Below are 19175 nucleotides of genomic sequence, written 5' to 3' on the forward strand. Positions count from 1 at the left end.
GTTTTTGTGAACTCCAAGTTGGGTCAAAGTGGCTGGGGCAAAGATACAAATGAACAACGTCTCAGCAAAGCAATTGTTAAAGTACAGGTCTTTTTCAAAATGGAGTCTCTTATGTCTTCCCTTTCTACATAGACACAGTGACAACCTGATCTCTCTCTTTTCCCTACATTTCCCCCTTTTCTTTTTGACAAAACCGCCATGGTCATCATGGCCCCTTCTCGCTGGTCACTGTCTCTCCGGAGCTGCTGGATACACCTGTAGACTAACAATAGAGAGGACAGACATACAAGAATTAATACAAAATTTGCAATAGTGGAATTTCCAGTGGTTTTAACCCAAGTGACAGGGTTAAGATTTGTGAAACTATCAACAGCTTTTACCATTGCCTCCATTTCTGACACCAGATTTAACTGGGCTTTTGATGTTTCAAAAATTTGTTCTTTCAATTTAGAAATGTGTAAGGTAAGATTATCTTCTCTTCCTTGTAGATGACGTCTAACCATGTCCCAGTGATGTTCAGATTCATTATAAGCTCGAGGTGTAATACAAAAATCTGACGTATTCCAGTCACACTGTAACTGAAAAAGATATTCCAAGCTCATGAGACTATCTCCCATCCAAATAACAGTTTGTCTAAGATCATTAATTTGATTTGCCAATTTTTGATCTGTTTGAGTCTCACAATTCCACAATTTTGAGGAATTGTTTTGCCAATTATTCACACATTCTGCAGTTTGAACAGAGGAGTGTAAAGCAATTCCAGCAGGCGCAGCAGTAGCTGTGACTGCAATAAGACCCATAATCACTGCAATGAAAGTAAAAATGAATCTTTTAGATCTAGTTAGAACTCCTTTTAATACTTAAGATATGTACAGATGGAGAAGCCTCCCACGGTCGATCCTTGGACACAGGGATCCACACGTCTTTTCTTGCCCTTACTAACAGAATACCATTCTGCCAATCAAAAGTTGAATCAATGCATGTAAACAATCTACAATTTTCACTGGTTGTAGTTTGGGAATCTGGCTTAATAGCTATGTTTCCTACAGCTAGCATATAAGGGGGTTTTACACAACTTTGCAAAGGAATTTTCAGATTGTAATTTAGGTTAATAGTATAATATGGCTTATGACTTCTTGTTCCCATAACTTGATTTCCAGACCAAATTCTAATGTTGTACGAGGCCACAGTGAGCTTCCATAATTCTGGGTGTTCAGGACCAACAACAGGACTAACTAACTTTGGTCAGGGTGATGAAATCCTCTTTTCACCCCATTTCCATGGATAGGGTAATTCTAGCCTTCTATAAACCTGGTCTAGCCTTTTAGTTAAATCACTATCATAGGCCAGATTAGTGGGCCAGACAGATGGAGCCTGTGAACATGAGTGGATCTGGCCCATACAGTCATCATATAATTGGCCTCGAGGGGCCTAGTCTATAATAGTTCCAAATTTATTGTTTTGTAGTACCACTGCAGTATCAGCCACACATTCTTCCCAGACTAAGACTTCTGGGTCTTTTGATTCTTTTGGAATTTCCTTGGGGCATGGTTTCCCTTTAGGCCTAAATTTTAATGATCTTTGATAGGAAGAATTCTGTAAATTATTCATTTGTGACCCGAGTGACATTCCACTTATCATACGATAAGTAAATTTACTGGTGGCCCTGACAGTAGGTACTTCTACCAACCAATTTTGGTTTGTAGGCATTAAGCATCCTGGTGCTTTTCCCAGGCAAATAGGAGGATAATGATACCCAATGGAAATGTTTATCATCATTCCTTCTTCTTCAGGTTGGGCAGGGCCACGGTCATCTGTGGGGCCTGGTACCCATGCACTGTTATTAACATATACTTCAATAGGATTATCTATCCAAGTGACTGCTCGAATTAAGGGTGGGAAAGGCACATAGGCCCAGTAAGTATAGTTAGCTGTAGCCTCTCCTGAAGACATAGGGAGACTTACCACCGTTGATACAATCATTAAAGCTGCAAGCAGCATATTCTCTGGAGTTTGTGTTACCCTTGTGTTTTCCAGGCTTTTTTCAGCTAACTGTGTCAGCTTCTTTAGCTGGGCCCAGGTCGGCAGCCCCACTTTCTTGGTGGATGGCAACTTCATCTGTTCTTCTGATATCACCATTTTGTTCACCCTGCGAGTCGATGATGTTCGATTGCGTGTTCTCTGTCTCTGCGGAGGAGCCTTCCCTTGCACCTCTGATGGGTTCATTGTAGAACTTCAAATGTCTAGTGGGTACCCAAAGAGGAAGCTGATTTTCTCCTGGTGAAACACAAGCAAAACCTCCCCCCCATGTTATCACCTTACCTATTTCCCATGTTTTATTTTTGTTGTCTTTCCACCAAATCAGTTTTCCCTCATGTGGGCTGTTCTTTTTTACCAGTAAAATGTTGTTCTGCAGAAGTAGTGGTCTGATTTCTATATATATTTAAAAAATTTAAAGTATAGAGTGCTAGATTAAGTTGCATCTGGGGAGTGTTATACTCCTTACTTTTTCCTTTTTTTGTTTAACCAATTGAGCTTTGAGTGTTCTATTAGTTCTTTCAATTATGGCCTGTCCTTGGAAATTAGGGATTCCTGTTGTATGTGTAATTTTCCACTGATTTAAGGATTTTCAAAATGCTTTACTACAGTATCCTGGCCCATTATCTGTTTCAATTTTTTCTGAAACTCCCATGACTGCAAAACAAGATAATAAATGTCTTTTAACATGGGAAGTACTTTCTCCTGTCTGGCAGGTTGCCCATATGAAATGTGAATAAGTATCAACTGTCGCATGGACAAATGACAATTTTCCAAATGAAGGTACATGTGTGACGTCCATTTGCCATAATGCATCAGGACATAAACCTCTAGGATTAACTGCTGCCTCTTGAGCGGGTAGGTGTAAGACTTGACACTGAGCACAATGTTGTACAACATTTTTTGGTTGTTTCCATGTGATATCAAATTTGTTTTTTAATCCTGTTGCATTTACATGAGTCAGGGCCTGAAGTTCTTGTGCTTCCATGAAGGCAGATGATACTAGCAAGTCAGCTTGTTCATTTGCCTTAGTTAAAGGCCCTGGTAAATTAGTATGTGCTCGGATGTGAGCAATATAAAATGGGAAATTTTTTTTCTTAGCTTGTTGTAACAATTTAAACAGCTGATTTAACTGATCATCCATACTATATTTGATTAGAGCTGTCTCAACATCCTTTGTAGCCTGTACTACATATGCAGAATCTGAAACAATGTTAATAGGCTGATTAAAATCTTGTAACACTGAAATGACAGCAACCAATTCTGTTCTTTGAGCTGAGTGATATTGAGTTTCAATGACTTGTTCTTTTGGCCCAGTGTAAGCCACTTTTCCATTGCTGGAACCATCAGTAAACACCGTCAGAGCATTTTATAGAGGTTTTTCTCTGTAATTTTAGGTAAAATCCAAGTTGTCAATTTCAAAAACTGGAAGATTTTTGCTTTTGGGTAATGATTATCAATAATTCCCACAAAATCAGCAAGACCAATCTGCCCTGCACCAGAATTGATAAAGACTTGTGTAACCTGTTCCTTGTTTAAAGAAACAATGATTTTTATCTGGGTCATTTCCACACAATTTTACTATTCATAGTCTTGCCTGACCAATTAATGTAGCCATTTGATCTAAGTACAATGTAAAAGTCTTAACTGTACTGTGAGGAAGGAATGACCACTCCACAAGATCTGTATTTTGAACAATAATGCCTGTTGGAGAATGTGCAGTAGCAAAAATTAAAAGTTGGAGTGGGGCTAAGTGATCTATTCTATTTACTTTTGCTGACTGAAATTTTTCTTCAACTAATTCTATTTCTTTAGTTGCCTCTGGAGTTAATATTCTTTTACTATTTAAGTCTGGATCCCCTCTTAAGATAGAGAACAAATTTGACATGGCATAAGTAGGGATGCCTAGAGTTGGCTGAATCCAATTAATATCTCCTAGCAATTTTGGAAGTCATTTAATGTTCTTAATGTGTCTTTTCTTATTTCTACTTTTTGTGGTTCAATTTTTCTCTCCTCTACCTGCATTCCCAAATAATGAAAAGGAGTGGAGGTCTGAATCTTATCAGATGCTATTGTCAGGCCTGCGTTTGCAACCTCTGTCTGCAGAAATGTGTAACAGTGAATTAATTTGTCTCTTGTTTCTGCAGCACACAAAATATCATCAACATAATGAATGACATAACAGTCTGAAAACTTGTCTCTAACTGGTTGAAGAACTTGAGCTACAAAAGTCTGACAAATAATTGGACTATTAAGCATTCCCTGAGGCAACACTTTCCACTGAAATCTAGTGGCTGGTTCTTTATTATTTATGTCTGGTAAAGTGAAAGCCAATTTTTCAAAATCCTGTTTTGCCAGAGGAATGGTAAAAAAGCAATCCTTCAGATCAATTATAATTAAAGGCCAATCTTCGGGGATCATGGCTGGAGAGGGCAGCCCAGGTTGGAGAGGCCCCATGGGTTTAATTACTGCATTAACAGCTCTTAATTCAGTTAGCATGTGCCATCTGCCTGATTTTTTTCTGAATTACAAACATAGGAGAATTCCAAGGCGAAAATGAATGCTCAATATGTCCCTTTTCTAATTGTTATTTTGCCAATAAGTGTAAGGCCTCCAGCTTTTGTTTTGGTAGTGGCCACTGATTTACCCATACAGGCTTTTCTGTTTTCCAAGTTAATGAAATGGGTTTTGGAGGCTCTACAGTGGCCACCCCTAAAAAGGATACCCTAGTCCTTTTCTTTCTGGATTTCCCTTAGCCTCAAATGGAACTTTAATGCCTTCTCCATTTTTCCCTAGTCCTTTGCCAGGGAGATATCCCATTTTAGTCATGATTTTTTGACTCGTGGGGCTGTATAGAGAGATTGGAATAGTAATCTCTGCATGCCACTGTTCGAATAAGTCTCGGCCCCATAAATTAATTGGAATAGAAGTAATCATAGGCTGAAATGTACTCTCTTAATTATCAGGTCCTAGACAATGTAAAATCCTGGCACTTTGATACACTTCTGAGGCAGTGCCCACACCAACAAGTCCTGTAAAAGGCTTTTGTTTAGGCCGATTTTTTTGCCATTGATTTAAGGCAATGATAGAAACATCAGCCCCAGTATCCACTAATCCTTCAAACTGTTTTCCCTGAATAGTAACTGTACACGCAGGTCTATTCTCTGAGAGCTGACTAGCCCAATAAACAGCTTTTCCAGCAGTGTTGGTACTTCCAAACCCTCCTGTTCTTTCTGTTTTGCTATCCCCAATTTTAATATAAGGCAAGAGCAGTAATTGAGCAATTCTATCACCTGGATTGGCACTCCAGGGAACGGTAGAGCTGATCACTAACTGAATTTCCCCTTTATAATCTGAGTCAATTACCCCAGTATGAATTTGAACTCCTTTCAAATTTAGACTAGATCTTCCTAAAATAAGGCCTACCATCCCTTGTGGCAGCAGGTCATATACCCCTTTAGGAATCTTTTGCGTGGGCTCTCCACGGAGTAAAGAAATCATTTGAGTAGAACATAAATCTACTTCAGCACTGCCTGCTGTGGCAGGGGATAATTGTCGTATTCTAATTGGCTGATTCCCTGAAATGGTGGTATTTACTCTGGGGGTTGTCCCTGAAAATCCTGAGGAACAAATGGCTGAATCGGGAATGCCCCACTTTGTTGCGGGGCCTGGGGCTGGCCCCTCTTGCCGTTTCCCGACAAGGGTTGTCCATTTTTATCAAATTTAGAACGACATGCCTTAGCCCGATGTTTTCCTTTTCCACATCTTGGACACAGGCCAGGTGGCTCTTTTTTTTTTTTTTTTTGCTCTGTTTATTTAAGCCTGGGCAATTCTTTTTTAGATGACCGATTTGACCACAATTATAACATTTTCCCCCAAATGTTTTAACTTGTCCTCCTAAAGCAACCCCTGTAATTGCTTGAGCCAATAGCATTGCCTTATGCATAGCTCCTCCAGTCCCATCACAAGCCTTCACATATTCTGTAATTACATCAACTCCTGCTGAAACCTTTCCTCTTAATGGCTTTATGGCTGATTGACACTCTGGATTTGCGTTTGGATAAGCCATTATTTCTACAATAACTTTTCGGGCGTTACATGCAATGGATTTTTGAGCTGCATCTTGCAACCTTGCCACAAAGTCTGGATATGGCTCTTTAGAGCCTTGTCTGATTAAACTAAAAGAAGGGCATGAGGTTCCTGGGTTCTGAATCTTTTCCCAGGCCCTGAGGCAAATAGCTCTTAGTTGTTCAATAGCCTCATTTTCATTACTGATTGTTGGTTAATAGTGCCCCAATTTGGACCTGTTCCTAGCAATTGGTCTGCATCTATATAAGCAACAGGATTAGTAGCCTGATTTTTTCGTACCTGTTCTTGTACCCCATCAATCCACCAGGTTTTAAACTGTAGTTACGGAGAGGGTGAAAGGGAAGATTTAGCCAAATTTTCCCAATTATAAGGAATAAGTCTATTTCAACGAGCAATGGAATCTAATAATGTTCTCATATAAGGAGAGTTAAGTCCATATTGTTTAACTCCTTCCTTCATATCTTTTAAAATTTTTATGGTGAGAGATTCATATCTAGTCTCAGTTCAGACAGACGCTCCTGCGTGACTCCCTTTCCCTGCCGTCATCGGTTGTAACATTACCGGATATTGCCATGCCTCAAGATCTCTCTGTTTTCTGGTTGTAGCAGTGGTCTCATGCAGTGCACATTCTTGTCCACTAGGTGGTACTGTAAGATCAAACGCCATCGCCGTGGGTTGTTGATATAGTGCCTTGCTGTTTGGCACAGGACGCACTGCCTGAGATCCATACTGAACCTCTGGAGACGGCGGATAGTGAAATTCGGCTGGCGGCTGGTGGTGATAAACTACCGATGGTCGGGTTTTATTTTCTACTGGCTGGTATTGCGGATACTGTGCCTGGATTGGCATTTGAGATTGTGACATCACAGGCATCTGAACCGCGGGAGAAAGAGTTGGTGGCCATCGTGGTCTAAACTCTGATGGCCCAAATAATTCTGGACCTCCTTCCCCCAATTTTGATGATTCAGGATATATTACCTCCTGTAATTGATTATAGTCAACATTCTGCATTGACCAAGCCAGTACAGGCTCTACTGCATTTTTACAATGTGAACTTCCCATTCCTTTCTTAAACTCTGTTTCTGCCTCTTCTTCACAATCTATTACACAGCTTTCAGGGGCATGAAAGACTGAAACGCTATCTTCTTCTATTTGAAATGGTTCTAAAGTTGCTTTAATAGTGGCCCAATCATTCCATACTGTAAGTGGGATGATTTTACCTTCCCTAATTGCTTGTTTTAGTTCTTTGCCAATTTTTTCCCAATCTTTCAAATCTAAAGTTCCCTTTTCTGGAAACCAAGGGTGGAATTGTTCTATTGTTTGAAATAGCGTAACTAGATTTTCTGTAGAAGCTTTAACTCTACGTCTTCTTAAGAGAATTTTAATGAAGCTGAGATAAGAAGCATATTTACTTTCAGTTTGCCTCATTGTTACCCTGGATTCCTCCCAGCGCACAAGCTAACCGCAAGGCTGACTGTGGACGTACTGGGGAATCTCTCGTCCGCTGTCCTCAATGCTCACGTTCTTAGCGTACCTTCACCCTAGAGAAGGGCCCCACGCTGGGCTCCAGATGAAGGGGTGGTCTGCCCCTCCACACCTGTGGGTATTTCTAGTCAGGTGGGATGAGAGACGGAGAAAAGAAATAAGACACAGAGACAAAGTATAGAGAAACAGCAGTGGGTCCAGGGGACCGGCATTAAGCACACCAAGGACATGCACAGGCACCGGCCTCTGAGTTCCCTCAGTTTTTATTGATTATGATTTTCATTATTTCAGCAAAAAGGAATATACTAGGAGAACAGGGTGATAATAAGGAGGTCAACAAAAAGCATGTGAGCAAAAGAATCTATATCATAATTAAGTTTAAGGGAAGGTACTATGACTGGACATGTACATAAGCCAGATTTATGTTTCTCTCCACCCAAAAATCTCAGTGGAGTAAAGAATAACAAGGCAGCATTGCTGCAAACATGTCTCGCCTCCCATCACTGGGCAGCTTTTCTCCTATCTCAGAGTTGAACAAATGTACAATCGGGTTTTACACCGAGACTTTGAGTTCCCACGGGCAGGCAGGAGACAGTGGCCTTCCTCCATCTCAACTGCAAGAGGCTTTCCTCTTTTCCTAACTCACCTCACCACAGACCTTTTATGGGTATCGGGCTGGGGGACAGTCAGGTCTTTCTCATCCCGCGAGGCCATATTTCAGATTATCACATGGGGAGAAACCTTGAACAATACCCTGCTTTCAAGGGCAGAGGTCCCTGCGGCTTTCCACAGTGTATTGTGCCCCTGGTTTATTGAGACTAGAGAATGGCAATGACTTTTACCAAGTATACTGCTTGTAAACATTTGGTTAACAAGGCATGTCCTGCACAGCCCTAGATCCCTTAAACCTTGATTTTATACAACACATGTTTTTGTGAACTCCAAGTTGGGTCAAAGTGGTTGGGGCAAAGTGTCTGGGGCAAAGCTACAAATGAACAATATCTCTGCAAAGCAATTGTTTAAAGTATAGATCTTTTTCAAAATGGAGTCTCTTATGTCTTCCCTTTCTACATAGATACAGTGACAGTCTGATCTCTCTTTCTTTTCCCTACACAAATAAAGAGCCCAGTGCCTTTTCTCATTGCTCAAGAGATTGAAGGGGTAGGAAGAAAAGATGTTAAGTTATAAACATGTTTCAGTTTTGGTACCACTTGAGCCAATTTACGTTTTAAAGAGGAAAGAGTCTTGCCTACAAAGTCAGCCCCTGGGTTTTCCTTCTGCTTATGGAATCCAGGCAATGGGCAAAGAGAAAAAGAAAACTAAGGAATCAGCCAGATGCAGTGGCTCATGCTTGTAATCTTGGCACTTTGGGAGGTTGAGGCAGGTGGACTTCTTGAGTCCAGGAGTTCAAGACCAGCCTGGCCCACATAGTGAGACCCCGTTTCTAGAAAAAATACAAAAAGGTGCTGAGCATGGTGGCATGCACCTGTAGTCGCAGTTACTTGGGAGGCTGAGGTGGGAAACTACTTCAGCCCAGGAGGTTGAGGCTGCAGTGAGCCATGATTGTGCCACTATACTCCAGCCTGGGTGACAGAGTGAGGTCCTGTCTCAAAACAAAAAAGATAAGAAAAAGAAAACTAGGGAATATGGACAGAATAAGTTTCTATATATAATAAAGAACTGAGATAGAACTGGGTTCACTGAATAATCATTTGATTTGCTTTTGTGTGAATTTTTCCTATTGGAGTCTACCTTTGTTTTTTTGTGTGTGCGCATTTTTTGTTTTTTGGTTTTTTTTTGTTTAGTTTTGTCTTTGTGTTTTTTTTGAGACTGGGCTCTGTTGCCCAGTCTGCTGGAGTGCAGAGGCACGATCTCAGCTCACTGCAACCTCTGCCTCAGCCTCCCCAGAAGCTGGGACTACTGGGCATGTACCACCAAGCCCAGCTAATTTTTGTATTTTTAGTAGAGATGGGGTTTCACCATGTTGGCCAGGCCTGGTCTTGAACTCCTGGGCTCAAGTGATCCACCTGCCTCAGCCTCCCAAAGTGCTGGAATTACAGGTGTGAGCCCCTGCGCCCAGCTAGAGTCTACCATTCTTTGAATTCACTGCAGTGCAAAGACTGGGACATGTGGAACTCCAGGTGTATATGGGTTATGTAGAGATGCTAGGGGCGGATTAAGGAAGGAAAGATATGAGAAGCCTGCAGAGCATGCTTTCCCAGACTGTATGGGCCCTGGGAAAGGAGAAGTGGACAGAAAGAGAACACTAGGTACCCTGGAAGAGAAGATTCATCAAAGTCATCAGGGAAGTTAGTAATGCAAGGGAAAAAATTTAGAGACAGGGCCAAACACGCTTCTTCCAAGTCCTTTCTGTCTGCTCAGTCACCTCTATGCTTATTTTTCTTCTTTCCTCTAAGTAGTGTCATGCGTTTTCTTCCTATTCCTAGTCACTCCTAGTCAACAATTTCCTCTCTTTACCATCTTTTCATCAGAACTTGAAACCTCCTCTCCTTCATGTATTAGTGATCATGTTTCTCCATAATACTGCTAGAAACAAGAAATGAAACCTGGAAAACCTGCGTTTGAGAACCAGATCTGCCTCTGCTAGCTATTTGAGAAGTTATTTTGTTCCATTCTTTTTGTTGTTATCGAAACAGCGTGTCACTCTGTCGCCCAGGCTGGAGTGGAGTGGTTCAATCTTGGCTCACTGCAGCCTCAATCTCCTGGGCTCACTCAATCCTTTCACATCAACCTCCTGAGTAGCTGAGACTACAGGTGTGTGCCACCACAGCTGGCTAATTTTTAATGCTTTTTTTTTTTGGTTTACTTATTTTTTTTTTTGTAGAGATGGTGTCTTGCTATGTTGTGTAGGCTGGTCTCAAACTCATGGGCTCAAGCGATCCTCCTGCCTTGGCCTCTCAGATGAAATGGGAAAAGTTCTGTTGTCCCCCTCGAAGGGCATGCGATGCGGGTGTCGTTAATTTTTCAGTGCCCCACTGCTCAAACCTCTAGGAGAGCATGCAGACAGGCAGGGAGACTCCTGGCAGTGTCCAGGGGTGAATGTTTATAGTTGAAGCCCCAGTGGGCGTGTGTTACAGGGTGCTGTTTTAGTTTAGCCGTCTGTAGGTAGCTTCTGTTAGTCGGCTCAATTAGACCCCCGCCTTATTGCAAGGAGAGAGGGCTCTCTTTGTCCCGGGGTTCTTGCCTTGGTGTACCGGCAGTGGTGCGATCTCAGCTCACTGCAAGCTCCGACTCCTGGGTTCACGCCATTCTTCTGCCTCAGCCTCCCAAGTAGCTGGGACTACAGGCACCCACCACCAAGCCTGGCTAATTTTTTTGTATTTTTAGTAGAGATGGGGATTCACTGTGTTAGCCAGGATGGTCTGGATCTCCTGACCTCGTGATCTGCCCACCTCGGCCTCCCAAAGTGCTGGGATTACAGGCTTGAGAGTGCAAGGTTTTATTGAGTGGAAGTATCTCTCAGCAGATGGGGGAGCCAGAAGGGAGATGGTTTACCTCTGGAGTTGGGTGAGTGGCCGGACTCTTCTCCGAACGTCCCAGCCAAACTCTGCGTTGTTCTGCAGTTAGTGGCCTGCGGTGTGTCGGTGCCCATTGGTGCGTTCCTCTTGACGTCCAGCACCCTTGTGTTCCTCCGGTGATGTGCTCCTCTCGAAGTCCAGCTGCCTGTGTGTCTGCCTGCTAGGGTGTCAGGGTTTTTATAGGCACAGAATGGGGGTGTGGCAGCCAGGGTGGTCTTGGGAAATGCAACATCTGGGCAGGAAAACAAAAATGCCTGTCCTCACCTAGGTCCATGGACACAGGCCCTGGGGAGGAGGAGCCCTAGCCAGGGACCACACCCTCCTCTACCCAGTACTTCCCTTCCTCACTTCCATATCATTTAAAGGGACCACATTCTTCCCTTCTGAGCACTTCCCTTCTGTATCACAAAGTGTTGGGATTATCGGCATGAGGCACTGGTCCCAGCCAATTCCGTTCTTTTAATGCAAACTAGAAAATAGGTGTTCAGAAAGGCCTGCCCTATCCATCTCAGGGAGTTGCTATGAAGATCAAATTAGACCATGTGCAACAGAAGTTTAGAAAAGATTCCAAAAGCACTGTGCAATGGGAATGTATTTTTAAACTCCACTGAGTGGACTTAAAACTATGGTTTTCTTTCTTTCTTTCTTTCTTTTTTGGTTGAGACAGAGTTTCACTCTTGTTGCCTAGGCTGGAGTGCAATGATGCCATCTTGGCTTACTGCAACCTCTGCCTCCCAGGTTCAAGTGATTCTCTGCCTTAGCCACCCGAGTAGCTGGGATTGCAGGCGCTCACCACCATGCCTGGCTAATTTCTTTCTTTCTTTGTTTTTGTCATTTTAGTAGAGATGGGGTTTCACAGTGTTGGCCAGGCTGGTCTCGAACTCCTCACCTTAGGTGATCCACCCACCTTGGCCTCCCAGAGTGCTGGGATTAAGGCTTTAGCCACCGCACCCAACCTGTGTTTCTTTTTTAAGCAAGAAAACAAATGCCTCTCCCCAGCGCTCATTAAACAAATCCCTCTGTTTTTTTTTTTTTTTTTTTTTTTTTTTCCCCCATAGGATTCTTATCCTTCTTACCCCACTGCAAACAATCTATTTTCTTTTGGCCCTTCTGTCCGTCTGTGAAAGGGTCAGGCTTTCTAGCTAACCCTTCATCAAATATTTTTGATGACCACAGTCAAGACAGTACTTATTATTTTTGGGGGGAGGACGGAGTTTTGCTCTTGTTGCCCAGGCTGGAGGGCAATGGCGCAGTCTCAGCTCACTGCAACCTCTGCCTCCAGGGTTCAAGTGATTCTCTTACCTCAGCCTCCCAAGTAGCTGGGATTACAGGTGCACAACACCACACCCAGCTAATTTTTGTATTTTTAGTAGAGATGGGGTTTCTCCATGTTGGTCAGGCTGGTCTCAAACTCCTGACCTCAGGTGATCTATACACCTCAGCCTCCCAAAGTGTTGGGATTACGGGGGTGAGCAACCCTGACTGACCAGGACAGTTCTTATTAATGCCTGAGATGCATCCAGGAGCACATGACCTGGCTGTGACTGTTCTAACAAAGTTCCCCAAATGGGTGGCTCAGGACAACAGAAAGTCATTCTCTCCAGTTCCAGAAGCTTGATGTCTGAAACGGGCAGGGCCGTGCTCCCTCTGAAGGCTCTAGGGATGAATCCTTCCTTGCCTCTTCTGGCTTCTGGTGGTTGCTGGCATTCCTTGGCTTGTGGCCACATCATTCCATTCTCTTCCTTCATTCTCATGTGGCCTTCTCCTGTGTGTGTCTCTGTCTCTTCTTCTCTTCCCATGAGGATGCCATTATTACTCAATTTAAGGTTCACGCTATTCCAATATGACCTATTTGTAATTAGATCTGCAGTGACCCTATTTTCTTTTCTTTTTTTTTTTTTTTTGTGATGGAGTCTTGCTCTGTTGCCCAGGCTGGAGTTCAGTGACACAATCTCAGCTCGCTTCAACTCTGCCTCCTGGGTTCAAGTGATTCTTCAGCCTCAGCCTCTGAAGTAGCTGGGATTGCAGGTGCACGCCACCATGCCTAGCTAATTTTTATGTTTTTAATAGAGACAGGGTTTGCCATGCTAGCCAGGCTGGTCTCGAACTCCTGACCTCAAGTGATCCTCCTGCCTCAGCCTCCCAAAGTGTTAAGATTACAAGCATGAGCCACCATGCCCTGCCCCTATTTTCTAATAAGGTCACATTCTGGGATTCCTGGTGAATGTGAATTTTTGGAGGACAGTATTCAGTCTAGCAAAAGGCAGAACATCCTCATTTTCTTCCCTACCTCAGAAATAAAGAAGTTAACTTCAACCCCTCTGAGAGAGAGAGGCTTCCTGAGCTTCCAACAATCAATTATCCAAATATTAGTCACAGAAGGGCACTAAGGGTTGTGCACAGCACGTGGCCAGCCCGTTCTCTGAGTCTGTCAAGTTTAAGGTGAACGCTAATCCTGAATGAGTCTTAAAATGTATTTGGCATATCCTGGTCATTGTAAAATGTTCTCACATTGTGATGGCTGGGGCTTCCCTCTCAGGTGTAATCTGCGAAGTCAGACGTGACACAGCCTGGGTGAGGTGGGCCAAGCCGGGAACTGGGTTAGGAGGGAAGCTGGGGAATGATCTCCAAGGTCTCAGATCCCAAACTGGCTTTAGCCAGATTCACCCAGAGGGATCTCATAAAAAATGCACATTCCGGGGTCCACCCCAGACCTAATGAATCAGAATCACCTGGGAAGGAGCCTGGGGAGCTCTATTTTCAGAAGCAGCCCAGCCGAATCCTACGGTCAGACAGGGCTAGGAATCCGAGCTCAGTCTAGCGCGGTAGTTCCCAAACTCGTCTGTGCTTCAAAAAATACAGATGCTGATGTCCGGGCATGGTGGCTCATACCTATAATCCCAGCAGTTTGGGACGCTGAGGCGGGAGTATCACTTGAGCCCAGGAGTTTGAGACTAGCCTGGTGAACATAGGGAGATACTGTCTCTATAAAAAATTTAAAAATTAGGCAGGTGTGGTGGTGCCCGCCTGTGATCCCAGCTACCGTGGAGGTTGAAGTGGGAGGGTTTCTTGAGCCCAGGAGATGGAGCCTGTAGTGAGCTATGATTGTGCCACTGCACTCCAGCCTGGGTAACAGAGCGAGGCCCTGTCTCAAAAACAAAACAAACAAAAAACGGATGCTATGTCCCATTCCAGAGGTTGAGGTTTAATTGTTCTTGGGTGTGGCCTGGATTTTGGAAGATTTAAAAAAAAAATCCCAGGTGACCCTAAAGTGTAGATGAGTTTGGAAACCACACATTTAAGGCACACTTGAATGGGGGAGCAGTGAGGTGGCGCGGGCTAGCCAGCCAGAACCCAGGAGTGGGCCAGTAGGAACGAGCATTGCAGAGGCCATTAAGTCTGGGAAGCGTAGTGTCTGTGGCCCATAACAATGCTTCGGCATGAATGCTTTAGACCTAAGACAATTGGCTCCTAAATGTGCAAACTGCAAGGCTGAAATGAATGCATGTTTAATGCTTTACAACACTGTCAAGGGATCAGCTGCAACTCCGTTCTGAGGGCGTGATGCCTGAGATATGCCTGTAATGGAGGTTGATTTTAATGAATTTAATATGGTGTGGAGTGGGGCCTTCAAAAGTAAAGATGTCAGTTCTAAGTTGGTTGCAGGGTTCTGGGCAAAGGTCTTAAAACCCCATGGTGAGCAGATGGCAAATCCTGAGCACCCCAATTTTAAAACAGGGCTTTTTCCAAGAGACTTTTTGAAAATAGCTCCTATTTTGAGGGGAGGAACCCTGGCAGGAGAGAGCCAGAGTTAAGCCCAGCTGAGAGGGGGTTGGCAGGCAGGGGTCTGCCTGATCCTCACTGAAGCTTGGTACTCAGGGTGAGCTTCCTAAACCAGTGCAGATTTGCTGGCCCACTGAGCCTCCCAGATGAGAACCTGCATTTCAACAAGGTCCTTGATGCAGCAAAGTTTGAGATATACTGGGCTAGAACACCCAGGAGACACAAAGGTTCTCTGAAAACTAAGGAAAATAGGTAGGGTGTGGTGACTCATGCCTGTAATCCTTGTATTTTGGGATGTCAAGGCCGGCGGATCACCTGAGGTAAGGAGTTTGAGACCAGCCTGGATCAACATGGTGAAACACCATCTCTACAAAAAATACAAAAATTAGCTGGGTGCGGCTGGGCACAGTGGCTCATGCCTGTATTCCCAGCACTTTGGGAGTCCGACGCGGGCAGATCACGAGGTCAGGAGATCGAGACCATCCTGGCTAACACGATGAAACCCTGTCTTTACTAAAAACACAAAAAAATTAGCCAGGCGTGGTGGCAGGTGCCTGTAGTCCCAACTACTCGGGAGGCTGAGGGAGGAAAATGGCATGAACCTCGCGGAGGAGCTTGCAGTGAGCCGAGATTGCACCACTGCACTCCAGCCTGGGCAGCAGAGCCAGACTCTGTCTCAAAAAAAAAAAAAAAAAAAAAAAAAATTATCTGGGTGAAGTGGCAGGTACCTGTAGTCCCACCTACTTGGGGGCTGAGAGAGGAGAATAGATTGAACCTGGGAGGCGGAAGTTGCAGTGGCCCGAGATCGCACCACTGCACTGAAGTCTGGTGGCAGAGTGAGACTCCATCTAAAAAAATAAAAAAATAAATACACAAATAAATAAAAAATAAAAATAAATACTGGGCTAGAAGACCCAGGAGACCCGAAGATTCTCTCAAAACTAAAGAAAATAATCTAGGTCACAAATATATTCTCTTCCTCTGTTATGCCCAGACCGTTAGTTCCCCAAAGAAGACCACCAGAGTCCAGAGTCAAAGCCAAGCGGCAAGGATCTTTACTACAAGTTCGAACCTGGTCCCTCCATTCCACAGCATACAAGAGGGCCCTGAACAATGCGAGTGTTTGCTTTTTATAGCCTGAAAGTTACAGGGGAACAAAGGAATTCTTTTGGTTCCCGCTCTTTCAGTAAAACTTTGAACGGCTGTCCCCTCATCTGTCCCCTTATCGGAGACTTTCCTGGTGGTGTTTGTACTGGGCTTCTTTGTTTTGAGCCCGGGGGAAGTTTAAGAGATATATGGTGATATGTGGTGGGATGGGAGGATGGGATGTGTTTGTACTGGGCTTGTTTGTTTTGAGCCCGGGGCTGAGGAATGCGCCCGGCTCTTTTCACCTCCTTCTCCCCATTGCCCCCCTCCACCAGTAATCTTTATAGACTCAAATCGAGTTGATGTTCTATAATCAATTCTAGTCACTTTTATTTGTATTTATTTATTTTAGAGATGGGGGTCTCACTATGTTGCTCAGGCTGGTCTCAAATTCCTGGGCTCAAGTGATCCACCCACCTCCGTCTCCCAAAGTGCTGGGATAACAGGCATCAGCCACTGCACCTGGCCGTCACTTTTATTTTTGATGTTCAAATTATAAGCGAATGCCTGTGAGACCATAGATTCTTTTTATGCACTCAATACATTTTCGTGTTTACCTTATATTTGTATTATGGAAAAGTTCTGTTTTTTCCACCTGTTTCTATTTGATAATGAAGCCCTGTGTGCCTATCACCAGCCTCAGCTGCCATCATCTCATTACCAATCTGGGTTATTTTGAAACAAATATCTTCTAGTATTTAGCCAGTGTTCAAATTTCCCTAACCATCCTAAATGAATGTTTAGAACAGTTGTTTCATTGGAAACAAGGTCAAAACAAATACATTTTACATTTTTAGGCCAGTCTTGAAAGTAAGTGTAAAACCATATGTGGGGTAGGAGGTGGGACTAGACTCTCAAGGTGAAGCCTGGATACCAGACCCAATTGAGGACTAGATAAGACAGATTCCACAATGAATAACACCAGGAGGTGGGAATATTAAGGTCCATTGTGAAGGATGGTTACCACAATTTTTTGATCAACTAGTTATCAACCCTGACTGAAGCTGAGAGAGATTTGTTTTTGCTTTTTTTTTCTTTTTTTTCAGAGACAGGGTCTTGCTATGTTGCCCAGGCTGGACTCAAATTCCTGGGCTCAGGTGATTCTTCTGCCTCAGCCTCCTGAGTAGCTGAGACTACAGGTGTGTGCCACTGTGCCCAAAAAGATTTTAAAAAAATACGTATGCCCGGACACCACTCTAAACCAACTAAATCAGAATCAGATATCGTGAAGTCACTAATCATTTTGCTCCTGGGTCTTTATGACAGTTTTGCTCCTGGGAAACTCCTGGGAATGTGGTAGAGAGAGAGAAAGAGATGGGAAAATAAGATTTTAAGAAGTGTTGCTACGCATTTTGAAAATAATTTTTATTTGGTGTTTGTCTTGAGGGACGGCGGTAAACATTTCAATTGCCTTTAAGTGTGCTGCATGCTGGAATGATGGTTCTTTGAATGCAGCATCAAACTGGCATTGGGTCACATGGCAGCCTGCATTAACCTTTATGCCACATTTATTAAACATGAATGTCATGAGCCCACTCTCAGGGACCTTATAATTTGGAGGGTTAGGTCAGATCCACAAATCTCTTGTATCTCATTGTAAAGGAAAGCTGGCGTGTAGCAGGAGATGGTGTGATAACAATAACATATTGCATGATCAATATTTGTACCTTCTTAGCAATATTAAACTTTTTGACCTCCTCCATTGTGTCATCAATTTGCTTAACACAGTTTCTTCCTCAGCGTCGTTTTTTAGGCCTGGCATAAGCTGTTTGAAACCCAGGCATATACCCCACCCATCATCTTTGGCCTAGTTAACACCTCCCCTCCCTGAGTGGTGCTTTGGAGAACCTGCTTGTTCCTCATCCCACTGATCCCAAACCCAGGACACCCCACAGCTGCTGACCAGGATTAAACCTAACGGAGATTTAATGCCGTTAAATCAGAAGAAATTCTGATTCTCAGGGACTGACATTCATTCACTTAAATACTTGCAGAGTCGGCCAGGTGTGGTGGCCCACACCTGTAATCCCAGCACTTTGGGCAGCCGAGGTGGGTGGATCATGAGGTCGAGTTCGAGACCAGCCTGGCCAACATGCTGAAACCCCGTCTCTACTAAAAATACAAAAATTAACTGGTGTAGCTGTGTGTGCCTGTAATCCCAGCTACTCAGGAGGCTGAGGCAGGGGATTTGCTTGAACCTGGGAGGTGGAGGTTGCAGTGAGCCAAGATTATGCCATTGCACTCCAGCCTGGGCAGCAGAGCGAGACTCTGTCTCAAAAAACAAAAAAACCCAAAAACTTGCAGAGTGAATTTAGGAAACCATGTAGTTTACAGTTTGATGCAATGTCTTCCTTTTCCTCTTTCTCAAATATTTTGAGCCAGGTACTATCCTAGATTGTCTTGTGATATTTACAATCTAGGAGAAGGCAGGAGAGAGAACTAAGAACAGAGAGCATGTTCTGAGATGTCTGCTGTGTCTGCAGGTACCTTCCCTCAATTTCCCTATTCACTGGCCATGATGGAAAGCAGGTCTTGGAGCCATATTTGTACCATGGTACTTCCCCTTCCTATACTCAATTGGTTGGCCAGAAGCGCAATTGTCATTCTCTCTCTCTCTCTCTCCCTCTCCCTCTCTCCCTCCCTCCCTCCCTCCCTCCCTCCCTCTCCAAGATATCCAGTAACTGACTGATCAGCTGGTGGTGGGTTCTGCTGGCTGCCATGATGGGCCACCAGCAAAAAGGGAAAATTGGTTGTGAGTGAGAAGAAGATATAAGAAAGTCCACAGGGCTGATAAGAAAGACCATGGGCTTCCAGGTGCGGTGGTTCACGCCTGTAATCCCAGCACTTTGGGAGACCAGGATGGCCAGATCACAAGGTCAGGAGATCGAGACCATCCTGGCTCACACGGTGAAAGCCCATCTCTACTAAAAATACAAAAATTAGCTTGGTGTGGTGGCGGGTGCCTGTAGCCCCAGCTAATTGGGAGGCTGAGGTGGGAGAATGGCGTTAACCTCAGGAGGTGCAGCTTGCAGTGAACTGAGATTACACCACTGCACTCCAGCCTGAGCGACAGAGCGAGACTGCGTCTCAAAAAAA

General features: G+C 43.9%; 1 pseudogene; it reads right to left on the reverse strand.

Annotated features, from left to right (window-relative positions):
• Nucleotides 1-124: 124 nt before the first annotated feature.
• LOC129398555 (endogenous retrovirus group K member 6 Env polyprotein-like) overlaps nt 125-19175 on the reverse strand; it is a 60141-nt pseudogene continuing 41090 nt past the window's right edge.

Source organism: Pan paniscus, chromosome 7 (genome assembly GCF_029289425.2).
Source record: "Pan paniscus chromosome 7, NHGRI_mPanPan1-v2.0_pri, whole genome shotgun sequence".
Classification (NCBI taxonomy): Eukaryota; Metazoa; Chordata; class Mammalia; order Primates; family Hominidae; genus Pan; species Pan paniscus.